We start from the raw sequence: 16,409 nt of genomic DNA, 5'->3' as shown, positions 1-16,409 counted from the left end.
TTGTATGAGTAATAAATCTTCACACATCCATCACAATTTCAATATTGTATCTAAGTTCTCTGCTGAGATGGATATCACACCTCAAACTTCTACCTCAAACCAATAGTTAAAATAAAAAGTCACAATTTCCACGCTACATAAAAAGTCAGAAATATGAATGCAAAAAGTGGAAGATGGAAGCAAGGTTTATAAAGAATTACTCCTGCTTCTGCTTCTGCTAAAATCAAAGAACCAGAGACCAGATTTAACAGCTCAAATGATACAAATAACAGCTTGTACAAAATATATGAAATAAAGACTTTCTGATGTTTGGTTAAAGGTCACATGAGGCAATAACAAAAATAGTGTGGAAAGTACCTCAGTTGCTTAAACTTAAGATTTTGTATGAAAGGAAAAAAAACAGGCATAATACAGCCATCTTTTTTTTTTTTTTTTTTAAGATTTACTCATTTTATTACAAAGTCAGATATACAGAGAGGAGGAGAGACAGAGAGGAAGATCTTCCGTCTGATGATTCACTCCCCAAGTGAGCTGCAATGGCTGGTGCGCGCCGATCCGAAGCCGGGAACCAGGAACCTCCTCTGGGTCTCCCACATGGGTGCAGGGTTCCAAAGCATTGGGCCATCCTCGACTGCTTTCCCAGGCCACAAGCAGGGAGCTGGATGGGAAGTGGAGCTGCCGGGATTAGAACCAGCACCCATATGGGATCCTGGCGCGTTCAAGGCAAGGACTTTAGCCGCTAGGCCACACCGCCGGGCCCAATACAGCCATCTTTTAAAAATATTTATTCATTTTTATTGGAAAGGTAAATTTACAGAGAGAAGGGAAGACAGAGAGAGAAAGATCTTTTTGCTGGTCCACTCTCCAAATGGCCATAACAGCTGGAGCTGAGCTGATCTGAAGCCAGGAGCTTCTTCTGGATCTCCCATGTGAGTGCAGGGTCCCAAGGGTTTGGGCTATCCTCCACTATCTTCCCAGACTATAAGCAAGGAGCCAAAGGAGAAGTGGTGCACCCTGTGCAAGAACCAGTGTCCATGTGGGATCCCAGTACTTACAGGAGGGGAATTAGCCAACTGAACCATCACACTGGTGTTAAAAGTCTTTCTAAGTTGAGGACACAGGATAACCTGAGACAGGTAGGTTCTTAGGCAAACTACAAAATAGGGAACTATGCAGAAAATATTCCACAGAACCACAGGAGGGCTTTCTTGAGCATCCAGCTGAGTACTGACTGGTACATACACGTTAAGTATAAAATAGCTGAGACTAGGGCCCGGCATAACAGCCTAATGGCTAAATCCTCACCTAGCATCTGCCAGGATCCCATGTGGGCACAGGTTCATGTCTCATATGCTCCACTTCCCCTCCAGTTCCCTTCTTGTGGCGTAAGATGGCAATAAAGAATGGGTCCCAAAGCATTGGAAACCTGCACCTGCATGAGAGACCCAGGGGAGACTCCTGGTTCCTGGCTTTGGATTGGCTCAGCTTTGGTCATTGAGGCCACTTGGGGAGTGAACCAGCAGATGAAAGATCTTTCTCTCTGTCTCTCCTCTCTGTAAATCTAACTTTCTAATAAAAATAAAATAAATCTTTAAAAATATATATTTTAAAGATTCACTTCATTTATTTGAAAAGCAAAGGCACAGCAAGAAAAGAAGAAACAGAAGGAAAGTGATTTTCCACTTGGTGATTCACTCCCTCTCAACAGGCACAGCAGTGCTAGGCCAAAGCCAGGGCTCCAGAGCTCCATCTTCAAGTGTCACATAAGTAGCAGAGATCCAAGTGCATAGGCCATCACTGCTTCCTCTCAGGTGCATTAGCAGGAAACTGGAGCAAAAGAGGAGCAGCTGAAACTCCAATCATTATCTGTTATGGGATGTCAATGTGCCATAATAAGTGGTTTAACACACTGTGCCACAAAGCTGGCTTTTATAGCTTGTTAACTAAAAATAATTATGTAAACTACTCACAACCCCAATAATTGCCTTCCCAGGTTTGTGCCCTAGATAAATAAAAGCATCTACAAACACATAAATGTATACATGAATGTTCAGAAAAGCTTAATTTGAAATAGCCTAAAACATCTCAACGTCCATCAATAGGGCAAATAACTGATACACATGAGAACGTGGACAGATCTCAAAAACATATGCTAAGTGAAAGAAGTTAGAAAAAGAGAACATGCTGTATGTTTTTCTAGGATCCTAGAAATTAAGCTACAGTAACAGAAATGAGGTCAGTGGTTCTCTAGGGAGGGAAAAGGACTTTTAAAAAGGGTGGGAGGGAGAGATTATAGCGATTCAAAACATTCGGAAATGCTGGAAACAGCCATTATCTTGCTTGTGGTGATGATTTGATAGGCTTATGCATATGTTCAACATGGACACTTGACATATGTACTGTTTAGCATGTCATTTATATCTCAACAAGTGTTTCAAAATAATACGGAGTCTGGGAGAATGTGCCGTACATGTGAAACTGGGCTCCAACAAACGCAGCAAATTCTGAAGTCTTTTGCAACTAGAAATCCTCACATGCTTCACTTGCCAATTAACTTGGGGCAAAAATTACAGCAGAGAGAAAACCAGAACTGCTACTTCATTGTCAGCCAACCATACTTAAGCTGCTAACAATTTCCACTCATACATGGTTGGTGATTGTAGAGGTTACAGTCATATAAAAGGCATATTTAAGTCATTGAAGGCTTTCTATTTTATCTTCACATCATTAATTTATCCAAAATCTTACTTAAAAGAGTTTATTCAGCGATGGTTAAAACAGATATATAAATATTAGTAGTCATATTGAAATCTCCATTTTCATCCTGGTTACTCTTGATTGAAAAGTACTGGGTGTCAGTCACTTCAATACTGGTATCATCACCGCCCGTAGACAAGGACCATACCTGCAGCAGAGTCGCCAAGCCACTCGATATGACATATGTTACAAAACAAGACTTCAGTTTGGGAAACGCTGAGAGGTAGAACCTAAAGGCGCTTGAAAAGATGAATTTGCTTTGGTAAATAAAGGAGTAAAACTTCTGCATAAAAATATGAATCATAACTTTTCCTTTATGTTCTATAATCTCTCTAAAGAGTCTTTCAGAATGTCTCGCAGAGGAAGGCAACATGGCAGGAGATCGTGTTTAGTCCTTTGGATCCGCAATGATTCACTCTGACAAAAACAGTTCAGCACATTTTCCTGAATAACAAGATTTGTCCTTTACCAAATAATTTTGAGTCATTGTAACATGTTACTATTTCAATACACTGTTTTCATCACATATTTATATGAATGTTTCACATTTAAGGATTAAAATTTGTATTTAATATTTGATGACAGATGTCTTTTCATTAGTTTTCATAAATAAAAATTAAGCAATATATGTTAAGTGGCGTATTTAAATATACCACTTAATTCTAGAACGGTAATGCAAATACCTCTTTTATTATTTCCATTGGGACTATTTTTAGGCAATGTAATGTAGACTTACAACTTTTTGGAAATATTATGCATTTCCAATCAGATTTGTTCTTTTTGAACTTGTATTTATTTATGTGACAAACGAAGAGGCAGCAGCTGGTTCACTTTCCAAATGACCACAAAAGCCAGAACTGGGTCGGTGTCACAGGTGGGAGCCAAGAATTTAATTCAGGTCTCCTATATGCATGGCAGGAATCCTATTAAGCCCAAACTGCTGCCTTTCAGGATCTGCATTAATAGGAAGTTGGAGTCCAGAGTGGACCCTCTCATCAGATCTAGTTAATAGGATACAGGACGTCCAAGTCTTAACCTTAGGTCAAATATTTGCCTCCAGATTTGTATTTTTCATAAATCATTCTTCCGCATTCTTTGTCTTAGCACATTGGCATATATTAATTAAATATTTTTCTATTAGTAAACTGTTCCAGGCATTCTATTTCCTTTCAATTTCATTTTTTCTTGCAAGCACAGATAATAAATAAATAAATAGAAAAATGAGATATCAAGCTAAAAATTTTCTGCCCGGCAAAAGAAATAGTTAACAAAATAAAAAGTCAAGTCAAAGAATGGAATATTTGCAAGCTGTGCATCTAATAAAGGATTAATATTCAGAATATATGATGAGCTCAAGACATTCAACAACAAAAAGCAATTCACTTAAGAAATGAGCAAGTGAGGGGCCAGTACAATGGCTCAATTTGCTGATTTCTCTGCCTCCAGGCACAGCATCCTGTGTGGGAAGTGATGGCTATTCCACTTCCCGTCTAGATCTCCGCTTGTGGCCTGGGAGAGTAAAAGAGAATGGCTCAAATCATTGGGAACCTGTACCTGTGTGGGAGACTCAGAAGATCCTGTATTATATTAACCTTGAACATAAATGGCTTAAACTCATCAATCAAACATAGATTAGTAGGTTGGATTAAAAAAACAAAACCCATCTATTTGTTGCCTACAGGAGACATATCTCACCAACAAAGATCAGTGGAAACTATGCCTCAAAGATTTTGTTTTATTTTTCTTAAGTTTCATCTCTTTAAAACACTTTCTCATTAAATTCTTCGCTGACTCATATATCATACAGTAGCGTTATTTTCTTCAAGAAGGTTCTTGATTTTCGTTTTCATTTCTTCATTAGTCATTCAGGAGCATGTTATTTAACTTCATGTTGTTAATTTTCTACTTTTTCCTCCTGTTGTTGATTTTTATTTATATCTTTTCATTTAAGGGGATGTACAATGATTGTGTAATGGTATCATATCTAGTAGCATGTTATTTAACTCCATGGTGTTCTAAATTTCTATTTTTCTTCCTGTTGTATTGTGGCTTTTCACTTGGGCAGAAGTATAGTGACTCTGTAATGGAGATGATCATATCCAGATGTGAGGATACAATGCAGTATGCATCTCTCTTCCAGACAAAGATGGACTCTCAATGAAACTGTTAACTATATCTTGACGATAGGATGCTGACTCTCCCATTGTCCATGCCCACAATGATAGGTTTATGAATGTCTATGAAGAACTATACTATAGTAATAATTTAGGGGAACTCAGTGGGGGAGAGTGGACTTGGGGAAGGGGTAAGGGAAATCCCAGGACCTATGAAACTGTATCATGAAATGATAATAATAACAATAAGTAAATAAATTTATAATAATTTTTTAAAAAGAAGCTCCTGGCTTCAGATCGGCACAGTTCTAGCCACTGTAGCCATTTGGCAAGTGGACCAGCTAATGGAAGATCTGTTTTTCCTTGTCTTTATGGGTCTACCTTCCAATAAAAATAAATAAAATTATTTAAAAAGGGCCCAGCAGTGTGGCCTAGCGGCTAAAGTCCTCGCCTTGAACGTACCGGGATCCCATATGGGTGCCGGTTCTAATCCCGGCAGCTCCACTTCCCATCCAGCTCCCTGCCTGTGGCCTGTGGTCTGGAAAAACAGCCGAGGACGGCCCAAAGCACTGGGACCCTGCACCCACGTGGGAGACCCGGAAGAGGTTACTAGCTCCTGGCTTCGGATCAGCGTAGTACTGGCCGTTGTGGTCACTTGGGGAGTGAATCATCGGACGGAAGATCTTCCTCTCTGTCTCTCCTCCTCTCTGTATATCTGACTTTGTAATAAAAATAAATAAATCTTTAAAAAAATATTTTAAAAAAGAAATGAGCAAATAATATGAAAAAGTATATCTTAATGGATAAAATGCAAATGAGCAACACACACATGAAAAAATGTTCAGGATTAATAGCCTTTTTCATCCTCATATCTTTATTTCCTAGAACTGGAACTCCAAGACCACTTCCCACAACATTAACAGTACATAAGTATTGAGACACGGCTTAATCCTGGATGATTTACACTTTGTACAAATTGTCTTCCAAGGATGCCTGCTTCATTATGTAAATCAATATTTTACTCCTGAAAGCTACAACTTAAAAAAATTTTTTTTCATGGAGTAGAAGGCTGTTGCTAAATCAACAAAATGATAAAACTACAGTAGAAAGAATTAGATATCAGTTTTGCAGGGGAATTTTCTCCTTTTTAGGGTTGAAAGGAATTTGTAAAGAATTCTTCAAGAGAACTCCTGAGTAAGTCACATATACTTTGTATTACTCGGGCTTTTTGAGTTCTTTTTTCATTATGTAAGGAGACGCTAAAGGAAGTCAGCTGTAAGATTTCCGACAGTGTCATCGGATCAGACATTACGTCGTAGAGGCGTACAGTCACGCTTCCTCCTCATTTTAAGGTTTAGAGAAACAAATATTTAAAAGTAACCAGAAGATGATACTCATAATAATTCCTGGCCAAACAAACATTCATTCAAGAGAAAAAAAATACTCATCTCATCTTAGCAAAAGAAAATTTTAAAGCCTGACAGTAAGATTATTTTATTCCAAATTAATTGATGTAATCGATCCCTGATTTATTGTCCCAATGCAAAAATTTTTGGTTTTTGGTTCTCTTAAAAAAAAATAAAGTCTTCCAAAGACCAAATCTGATTGTATCTCTTTTGATTTTAAAATGATTTTGAAGTACTCTTTCAAAAATCAAAAACCAGGAGAGGGCATTTACTTCAGTAAAATGCCCATGTCCCGTATCTAAGGTACCAGGCTCTGGCTCCTGCCCAGCCTCCTACTCTGAGACACAGCAGATGATCGCTCAAACAGTGCGCGTAGTTAGGTTCCTGTCTCTCACATGAGAGGCCTTTATTGCTGTAGGCACTGGCGGAATGAATGAGCAGATAAGAGGGGTGTGTGCATGTGTGAAATAAAATAGTTTTAAAAACCACAAGCTTTACTCTGTTACACATCTGTTTCACATTTCATTGTACCCCATGTTTGAACCATATTTACTCTATCAGCACTCCTCCCAACTCACAAACTTTATCAACACTTATCACTCACTATTCCTTGGTAAATTGACTCTTTTTACAAATTCGTGATTGTTTTCAGGAATAAGGCTAGGACAATAAGAACAAGATATTTATTGCAAGTACAACATCTTAAGTATGACAGCAATTAAGATAAATATGAGTGCTAAGATGCAAATTATTTAAAATCAAAATCAATGCAACATGATTATAAAAAAACAAGATACACTGGTGGTGTGTGGTAGAGCAAGTTGAGCCACCACCTGTGACACCAGCATCCCAGAAGTAGACTGGGTCCCCAGTGCTCCACTTCCTTTCCAAACCCTTGCTAATGTATCTGGGAAAGCAAAAAAAAATGGTCCATTTGCTTCAATACCTGCCAACCATGGAGGAGATCCTGATGAAGTTGCAGGATTAGAGAGCTTTGTTCAGGCCGAGCCCTGGCTGTTGTGACCAACTGGGGAGTGAACAAGCAGAAGAATGATCTCTCTCTCTCTCTCTCTCTTCCTCTTATCTCTCTCTCTCTGCAATTTTTGTCTTTCAAACCAATAAATAAATATTTTAAAAATAGAAAAAATACTACATTTTAAATACAGACAGCATTTACTTGGGAAAGTCTTACTTACCCTCAAATGTTACATTTGAGAGGTCATTCTTGCCATCTAGGTCTGGTATGTTTATCTGCCCTCTGACTCTGTCAGCATTTAATTCTTCTCTAACTTGTATTACACACATACCTTTTCCATGTACTCACCTTCTCCCCTGAATCCTGCAACCTTTAGACCACTTCTGCCTCCCTGTGTTTAATATGGTATAGGAATTCCACAAATGACTACTGGGTGAGCAAATGAGTATGTCATGGTAAGTAGTGAGTGAGACACAGAGTTTGGAATCAGAAAGAGGAGTTAGAAACAAAACAGCCTTACTTCCACAAATCTTTCAGAAGCAATGTATTTATCAATTTTTTTTTAAAATTAGTCAAACATAGTAGATGTTTATTCATTGACTTAAAGAAAGAAAAGAGATAATGTGGTTTACCCAACAACAACAACAAAAGTCATCTTTCAAAATAATGGTAGAAAAATTATTGATCCCCTTAACTGGGGAACTTCAGATGGTTCAAGATAGCTTCTCATACAGAGATAAATGATAGAATATCCATCAGCAGGTAAATTATATAGAGTACAGGTAAAGCTTTTGCCATATACTTCATCTAAAAAGCTTCAACTTCACGCAGAATGTATGAACAAATGAGCTAAATTTGACCTAACAAGAATGATTTTTTGCCCAAAATTATAAATAGGCTCATGAGCTACATAAGATTGAATATGGAGGAAAAAGGGAAATTAAGTCATCATACATTCAAGTTCATGAACTATTATCTATTTTCATTATATGATAAATAATATTTTGCAGGAATTATAGTAGGGATGGAAAGAAAGGAATTCTTGAGGTATTAGAGAAGTTTATATATGTCAGATACATAAGATTTGGCAACAGATGCAAAGGGGCAGGTAGATCATTGACACTGAGTCATTTAGATAAGAGATGGAAAGGATGATGCAGCAGTTGCTTAGCCTAGCAACTGAGAAGCCTGTGTCCCACACAGGAGTGCCTAGATTTGATTTCCAGGTTCAGCTCCTGAGTCTGACATCCCACTAATGTAAACCCTAGGAAGCAGCGCTAATGACTCAAGTAATTGAGTCCCTGTCCTGAACATGGGAGACCTGAAGTGTTTTCCTGGCTCACAGCACTGGCATATAAGGCTAGCACATGCTACATTGGCACCCCAAGTGGATGTCAATTCATGTTTCTGCAGATCTACTTCTAACCTAGCTTCCAGTTAATTACCTGTGAAAAGCAACGGAAGAGGGATTAAGTTCTTGGATCTTTCTCACTCCTAAGGGAGATTCAGGCTCAGCTCTGGTTTGTTCCAGTCATCTGAAGAGTGAACCAGCAGATGAAAGATTTCTTGATTTTTTTTCTGCCTCTCCCTCTCTCTCCATACCTCTAATTTTTAAATAAACAAATAAATCTTTAAAAAAATTATCTGGAGAGCTTTAAAAACTTGGGAATTGTGGACAAAAGCATGCAACACTGTGCTATTTTTCACATAAAGTATTAACAGATCTATTGACTTCTAGTTGCTTTGTATTTGCTTATATGGATCATATGAGAAAAAGCTATAATGGATGCAATACTATGCTAAATGTCTAAACCCATGCATCAGTAAGAAACCATTTCAAGAATTTACAACAGAAAAAATTGATTCTGGGAATTGATTAAATCAATTGTTCATTGATGGGAAGTACTGAGAACAAAACTGGAAATGATGAGGTGAGTCTAGGAGACAGAAACAGACAAGATGATTTGTAGAAGCCAGGCAACCTGACAGAAGGTGGAAACCAGCTTAGCTTGTCCAACAGGATCTGTCACTATGTCGGTTCTTTCCAGATTGAACTATAGCTTTATTACAATGTCACTCAAATATTTCATGGATATAGACAAGCAAATTCTAACATGTATGTGGAGAAGAAAAGATTCATAATAACCAAAATAAGATAAAGTGATAAGAACAAATTTGGATGGTTGACACTACCTGACTTCAAGGCAATAATAAAGCTGTCAGAATCAAGAGTGTTTTGAATAAGCAATACCAAAATAACTGGGCAATCACATGCAAAAATTCAAATTAAATACATATTTTCACAAAATTAATTCAAAATGGATAACAGTACTAAAATGTAAAAGGTAAAACTAAAAGCTCCTAGAAGATACTTTGATTACTTTGGCCATGTTATTGACTTTTTTAGATGCAACGGAACAGACTTAGTCCGTGAAAGAAAGGGCTGATACATTAGACTTCACCAAAATTATAAACTTCTATTTTGGTACATACAATGCCAAGAAATGAGAAGACAAGTCTAAAACTGAAGAGGAATATTTGTAAGATGCATCTGACAAAGGATTGTTAGCAAAATATATAAAGGACTCTTAAAATTCAACAGTAAGAAAACAACCCAATTAAAAAATGAACCAAAGACCTTAACAGTTCATTAACAAAGAAGATATACAAAGTATATGAAAATCTGCACCCCTTCATTGTCCTCAGGAAAATGCAAATTAAAACAGTAATTTGATACCAATATACATTCTTTAGAATGGCTAAAACCGAGAAGACCGATAGCATCAAATTCTGCCAAGGATGTAAAGAAGCAGAGACTTTCATTTAATGCTGATAGAAACACACAAAAAAAACTACAACCATCTTACAAGACAGCTGGGGGGGACTTTTTACAAAAATAATCATGCTCTTAACATACAAGTCAGCAGTTTTAGTCCTTGGTAATAAAAACCGTAACAAATGTACTACTCCTTTGGTGGATATTGACAAAAGAAGAGGCATGTTTTGATCGGAGGGGGGCTAGATTAGTGTGTCCCCACACCCCGATTCTTCCCCTAAAATTTTTATGCTGAAATCCCAACCCCTAGCGTGATGTTATTAGGAGACACATTCTGCAAGGTAACCAGATAATGACAGTCATGGACAAGGTCAATTTTCCCTTTAAGAGATCCCAGAGAATGCCTTCACCCCTTCCACCACGTACACATATAGTGATATGACGGCTGTTAATGGACCAGGAATCAGGCCCTCACGAACCTCCAATTCATCAATAACTTCCCAACTTATAAAAATGTGAGAAATAAACATTCGCTCTGTGTTAATGGCTCAGATTGTGGTACTTTTTTATTTCTGAAAACATTAAACATTCATTTAAAGAAAAATTGCATATCCAAGACTGGGTTTCCATAACAGGGGATTGGGTCTGTTACCTGTTCTCAAGTGCTAGGAGCACTCAGTGGTTCTCTGTAACTATAAATTGCTTTGGACTCACAGACGATTTTATTCCTGAGTTCTTTCAGTGCCCTTGGATGAGTTCCCTCCACTCTCAGTTCTTACTTGCATCTACTTTGTCATTAAGTTCAGAACATACTGTGCCTTTGTTACTACTTGTTCTAGTACCTCTGACCTTTCTGCTTCAAGTTGGAATTTGCGAGGGAAATCTCAACATCTAAGTTAAAAGGACCCACAAAACTGATGGGCCTTCTGCTTTTGTTTAACTTATTCCTGCAGACAGTCTCAGGGGGGAGGTATTAGACACCATGGTTATGATACTCTGGGTGTCCACACCCCATATAGAATCAATGGGTTCAAGTCTGGCTCCAGCTTCCTGCTAATGTAGACCTTGGGAGAAAAGAGGTTACATCTCAAGTACTTGAGTGCCTGCCTCCTATGTGAGAGTCCTGAATGCAGTTCTGGGTCCTGGCTTCGGCCTGGCCCAGCCCAACTATTTCAGGCATTTGGGGCCTCAACCAGTACTAGAAGACCTCTATCTACCTTTCAACTTACTAAATTAATTAATAACAGAAATTCCTATGATAAAACATTTTTAAAAATACTTTTCAACTCATTATCAATCCATGTTAATTTAGATTAGACTGCAATGAAACTGAGAAGGAGAACTTTCTAGGTTCTTTTCCATCAAACCTCTAACCCCAGGAACCACTACTTCTCACCTCATCTTGTTTTTGTCCCTTTCTGTCAAAAAACCCAACATGCACCGGGAACCCTCTCCCTTCCTACCCTAGAATAAATCATTCTGATTTCATAAATTCTCAGTAGCAGAGGCCAAAAGATTCCCATGGATTGTTCTTGATTGAATATAACCACAGGAAATTAAAACTGGATTTAAACCCTAGCTCCTTCATAACTTGAATATTGGAGGCAGTTACTTGATCTCTATAACCAAATAACGATGATGATGATGATGATACTACTAATAATATAGGTGATTGTAAAGAGAATGGACTATGGTAATAGTTGCAAACTGAATAGCAAAGCACTTGACAAATCAATGCTTAGAGGCGCAGAAGTCATGCTGCTGTTTAGGCTCAGGGTAGTTAAAACGCCTTAGAGTCAATCGCATTCACAGAGACATTACTGACACGCTGTCTGCCCCCCTCACCTCGCACCACCATCATTTGCTCTGCTCCACAGCACTGACAACACTGTAAGAACCCAACTCAGAGAGGGAGTGAAAACCCAACAGCATGAGCCTGTGTTCCGGAACACCAAAACACCAAAACCAAAACCTGTGTTCCGCAAGCATGAAAAGGATGGCCTATTCCTGCAAGTTTATTTGGAGAGAAAGTTGTTTTTTTTCCTGACAAGTATAATGCCTTTAATAACTAGGGAAAGATATGGCTGAAGTTCTATCTGTGCCAAAGCAAATGACACAAATTCTCAGCTTTTAGGTCCAAAGACCCTGGGCAGTGTCGGAATCTCCTTCAAGAATGTCTCGCTCTGGTCAAGGGACAATCCTCCCCCATACTTCACCTGAGGGCTGAGGGCTCCCTACTGCCTGCAAGGGTTGTAATTATTATGCTTTATGCCTCTGACCTGCTGCAGGAAGCCGCCACTCATCTCCTGACTGGCCTCCATTGGGGCAACCTCTACTGTATGGGTGTTTTCTCATCCTCCCTCTACTCGTGCCACTGTAGCCACTGCTTCTTCCTCTGCATCTGTTCCTTCTGCAGTAGCCACTCGGGCAGTGGCCAGCCTGATTCATCTGCAAGCACATTCACAAGGGGCTTCAGCTCTGCCTGCAGGAGCTTCCATCTCAGCAGATCCTCCTACATCTCTGGCAGCCTGGCATGTGATACCTGAAGGCAGAAGAGCATCTCCTTATGCTCCATCAGCTGCTGAATATACTCCTCTATGCCTAAAATCAAAGCCTGTGCAGTCAACTTGCACAGTTAAGTGAAGTCTTGCAGCCTATGCACCCTGCCCATGTGCAAATGCCCCTACCTGAGGGCAAAGCACATGCCCGGGCTCTGCTTGCCCCAAACACAGGACTCTGACCTCCCTGGATACCATATTAGATGACTCAGAGCTGCTCAGCTACCTGTTTCCAGGACGGGGACATAATGCTACAACAGAACAGGGTATCCCAACTGCCTGGCTATTTTCTGGTTGGTGAAGTTTACCATCTTGCTATGCCCGAATCCCTGACAGGCGCCTGTCAGTCTCAAGGCCTGGATGGCTGGGAGCCTCATTGCATACACTGTCTCAGGCCCAAAGAGAACAAGGTCTCTCTCTTAAGCACTCCAGGAGGGTGGTGGCAAATGGGTTGCGGCCATGAGAATTCTGCTTTTGATGTCTCTAAATAAACTGATATTTTAGACAGAAATACAAAAAGGCAACTTTTCCAAAACCAGATTTTTAAACGATGCTCTAAGCAGAATATATTTTTGCTGGTTTTTTATGTCTTCTTTTTTTATACTCATACTTGGGTTTAGCTTCTTAGAATACACCCTTCCATAAATCATATAAAATTGTTACATGTGCACACATATATCTAGGCAAAGGTCCTTAGTCTTCAGTTGTGTTCCTGATTCCACAAAAGTGAACAATGACTACTCTATGTGGCGCCTCACTGAACACCAATCACAATGGATGTTTGTGGACACATGCCTTGATTCTGCACTCTCTTTTTATCTACTGCAAGGTTACAGATCTTCACTCTTTCAGTAATTCTAGTATTTGTTTGCTGTCCTAGAAACAGCAGAAATTCAATGGCTGGCACATCACTCCCTGGGCAAATGCATGAGTTCTGAACGTTACCCTTTGATCTTCCATTCTGCTGGAGTTGGTGGGGGCAATTTGGAAGCAGCCTTTGAACAGCTTCATTGTTTCATTTTTATTGGATAAGAAATTATATTTTGTTCAGCAAGGAACACATTATTCTGTCAGAGTTGTATAGAAAGAGAAGCATTCTCAAAATGAATATCACATAGAGCACAAATATAATTCTTGAAAGAAATTTGGCTCACTGTGGTAAACAGAAAAAAATATTCTGGAGAGATTTATAAAGAACAGTGAACTCTGGTTACACAGAACTCTATTTGAGAGTGAGCAAACTCCTCCCTGTAATCATTGACACTCATCTTTATTTTTTTTGCTTGCATCAGAAATTGTATCAGGAGCAAAAAGACCAGAGCATTTCAGATACCTTTGAACATAGAAACAGACTCCTCTCTCTGTGGCCAAGTAAGTTGTTTTCTGAATGTAAATTAGTCCTTTGTGTGGTACTATTAATTCCTTTAGTGTGAAAAGATGTCTATATATAGAAATAGTACACCTGAACAGCATAATGCGTGAGCAGCTTACTCTTCCAATAAGATTAGAATGTCTGTGCTAAAAATAAAGTTATGACTAATACATAACTTTCAGCACACAGGAGGGTACATCAAAAAGTTCATGGACGAACAGAATTAAAAAAGAAGATTACTTTGGTACAAGGATACGTTTAAATCCATGCACAGATCTTTTTATAATATAAATTTCTATGAGCTTTCTGAAGATCTACTTGTACACAGGTTTCGAAACTGTTGACAACAGAACAAACTTTTTTAAAAAATCCCATTTCCATAAACAAAATTTACTGTCCCTGTTCTATTTTATTCTTTCCATCAAAAGTGGCAAGCACCACTAGGCAAATGTTGTGGAGTTAAATCAAAACCCCTCTGCTGCTCGAAAAATCATGTGAAGTGAATTTCTGACTAACAGTACTGGTTAACTTGAAACACAGGAATTTCTCCTAGCTACCCCGCAGTGCAAGAAATGCGCAGAGGGAACTGCACACAACCCAGCAGGACTCAAAAAGGCAGATGACTTACAATGAAGAATGAAATAAACGAGGACCTAGAAGAGAAAGAGAGAAGGAACACTCGTGCAACTAATGGGAAACAGGAGGCGTGGTGCTTAGCAGGAACAAATCTTCATTCAATATATGGTGAGAAACCTACACCTCTACAATCAGCTACATGTCTCCAAGATTTTTCTGATTACTCCTTTCTGATGGATATCCACCCTCACTCATATCTAGCTTTTGATGGTTGTCCTGTTGTCCCTATTTCATGGCACCTGGCTATGGACCATGGCAGTCCCCTTTCCTTAGAGTGTCCAATGCAACTTTTAGACAATGTAGATCTTCCTCATGCCTCCACTCTCACCATTTGTCTTGGTCTTCCTTTAGGAACTCAAAAGTTCTCCATCTCACAATACTAAGCAAATAATACAAGTCTCTGTGAATCTCAGTCTATCGTATCTTGTCCAAATCCAAGAGGGAGGTTGGTGTCACAGTGAGAAGGGAATGAAAGAGTCTCTTATTTCATTCTCAGGGTAACCATTTGTGTACTGAAAGACAGTCCACGCTTTCCCACAAATGCATTCTGCTTCAGAATTTAAAATATAAAAATATCATATCTTTGACAAATGTATACAGAAAATGAATTCCCAAGTATGATCTTTGCAGACCTTATGTCAAATAAAAGTGACACGGAAAAACAATCTTTGAATTATTGTCCTTTTGTTGAAATGATATGAATAATCTTGAATCCAATTCCTTTATTTGAATCTCAAAGATCCCAGTAACAGGACTAAGAGAGAAATTGACAACAAGATTTAGAGATTTTTATCCAAGGCACAACAAAGCCTAATGTAATGAATCCACCAATTGTTAGACAACATTGCTTTATCCTCATTGAATTTGTCCTTAGCAGATACGACTGAGCAAACTGAAGAATTTTTTTTTTTTTTTTGACCTTTAAGACATTTTATTATCTAATTCTCACCTGGCTATCTCCTCTACCTTATTCTTTTAATCCATTAGCATTGGTTTTATTTTATTTTTTATTTTATTTTTTTTTTATAATCCATTTTATTGTATTGTTGTTGACAATCTTTACATAGTTAACTATAGTTGAAGGAAAATCAAGAAAGAGAAGAAAAAAAAAAAAGGTTCGGGGGGATAGGGAGGTGGGCAATGCTATTATGTCCATATTGTTTCCATCATGTATCTGAGGTAAAAGGGGATATTGAGGGAGAAGCCCCACCCGGTTTCCCGCCCACCCCAAGTCCCGGATGTGGGGCATGCTCTGAGATATGTGCTCAAGTGGAGTTAATAGTTCTCCAGTTATGAGTCACTGCCAGTTTCGCTCGATGAGGTGGTCCACTGATTGATATGGTCCATCATGAAGTCTCCATTTGTCCCATATTTCGCTGCCAACATGTAGCTGAGATGAATGATTGTCCTATTCTGTCTTCTGTCTTTTCTTGGTTAGAATTCTGAGTCCAGCAGTTCAAGTGGGGAGATCTCCAAAGATACTTTGAGGTGTTCCCAGACCAGATTCTTGTATGTTCTAGCAAGCACAGGGCCCGGCACAGTCCATCACCCTGATCAGCTGGTGGTTGCAATTGCTGTGTTGGTTCCGTTTTCAGTCCCGAGTTGCACTGGAACCAATGGGTGTTGCAGTCCAGTCTGGCTCGGCCCTTACATCAACCAGTGGGAGCTGCAGCCCAGTTGGGGCGACCCACAATAACCCCGACCAGACCGCCCCCTACCCTGGTTTGCCAGTATGTGTAGCAGAAGACCAATCTATCCCCCATCCCATTTGGCTCTGGTACTTGTCAATGGGCATCAAAGCTTGGTTTCATCTA

General features: G+C 39.0%; 1 long non-coding RNA gene across 1 annotated transcript in view; it reads right to left on the bottom strand.

The window, feature by feature from the left end:
* Positions 1-7,360: 7,360 nt before the first annotated feature.
* Positions 7,361-16,409, bottom strand: part of LOC131482091 (uncharacterized) — a 46,283-nt gene continuing 37,234 nt past the window's right edge. Inside the window, exon 4 of the long non-coding RNA XR_009246763.1 lies at positions 7,361-7,384. This is a non-coding gene — a long non-coding RNA (uncharacterized LOC131482091). The remainder of the gene's footprint in view (positions 7,385-16,409) is intronic.

The sequence above is a fragment of the Ochotona princeps genome, chromosome 15 (assembly GCF_030435755.1).
Source record: "Ochotona princeps isolate mOchPri1 chromosome 15, mOchPri1.hap1, whole genome shotgun sequence".
In the NCBI taxonomy this organism is placed as follows: domain Eukaryota; kingdom Metazoa; phylum Chordata; class Mammalia; order Lagomorpha; family Ochotonidae; genus Ochotona; species Ochotona princeps.
This window is presented reverse-complemented; position numbering and strand designations above follow the sequence as displayed.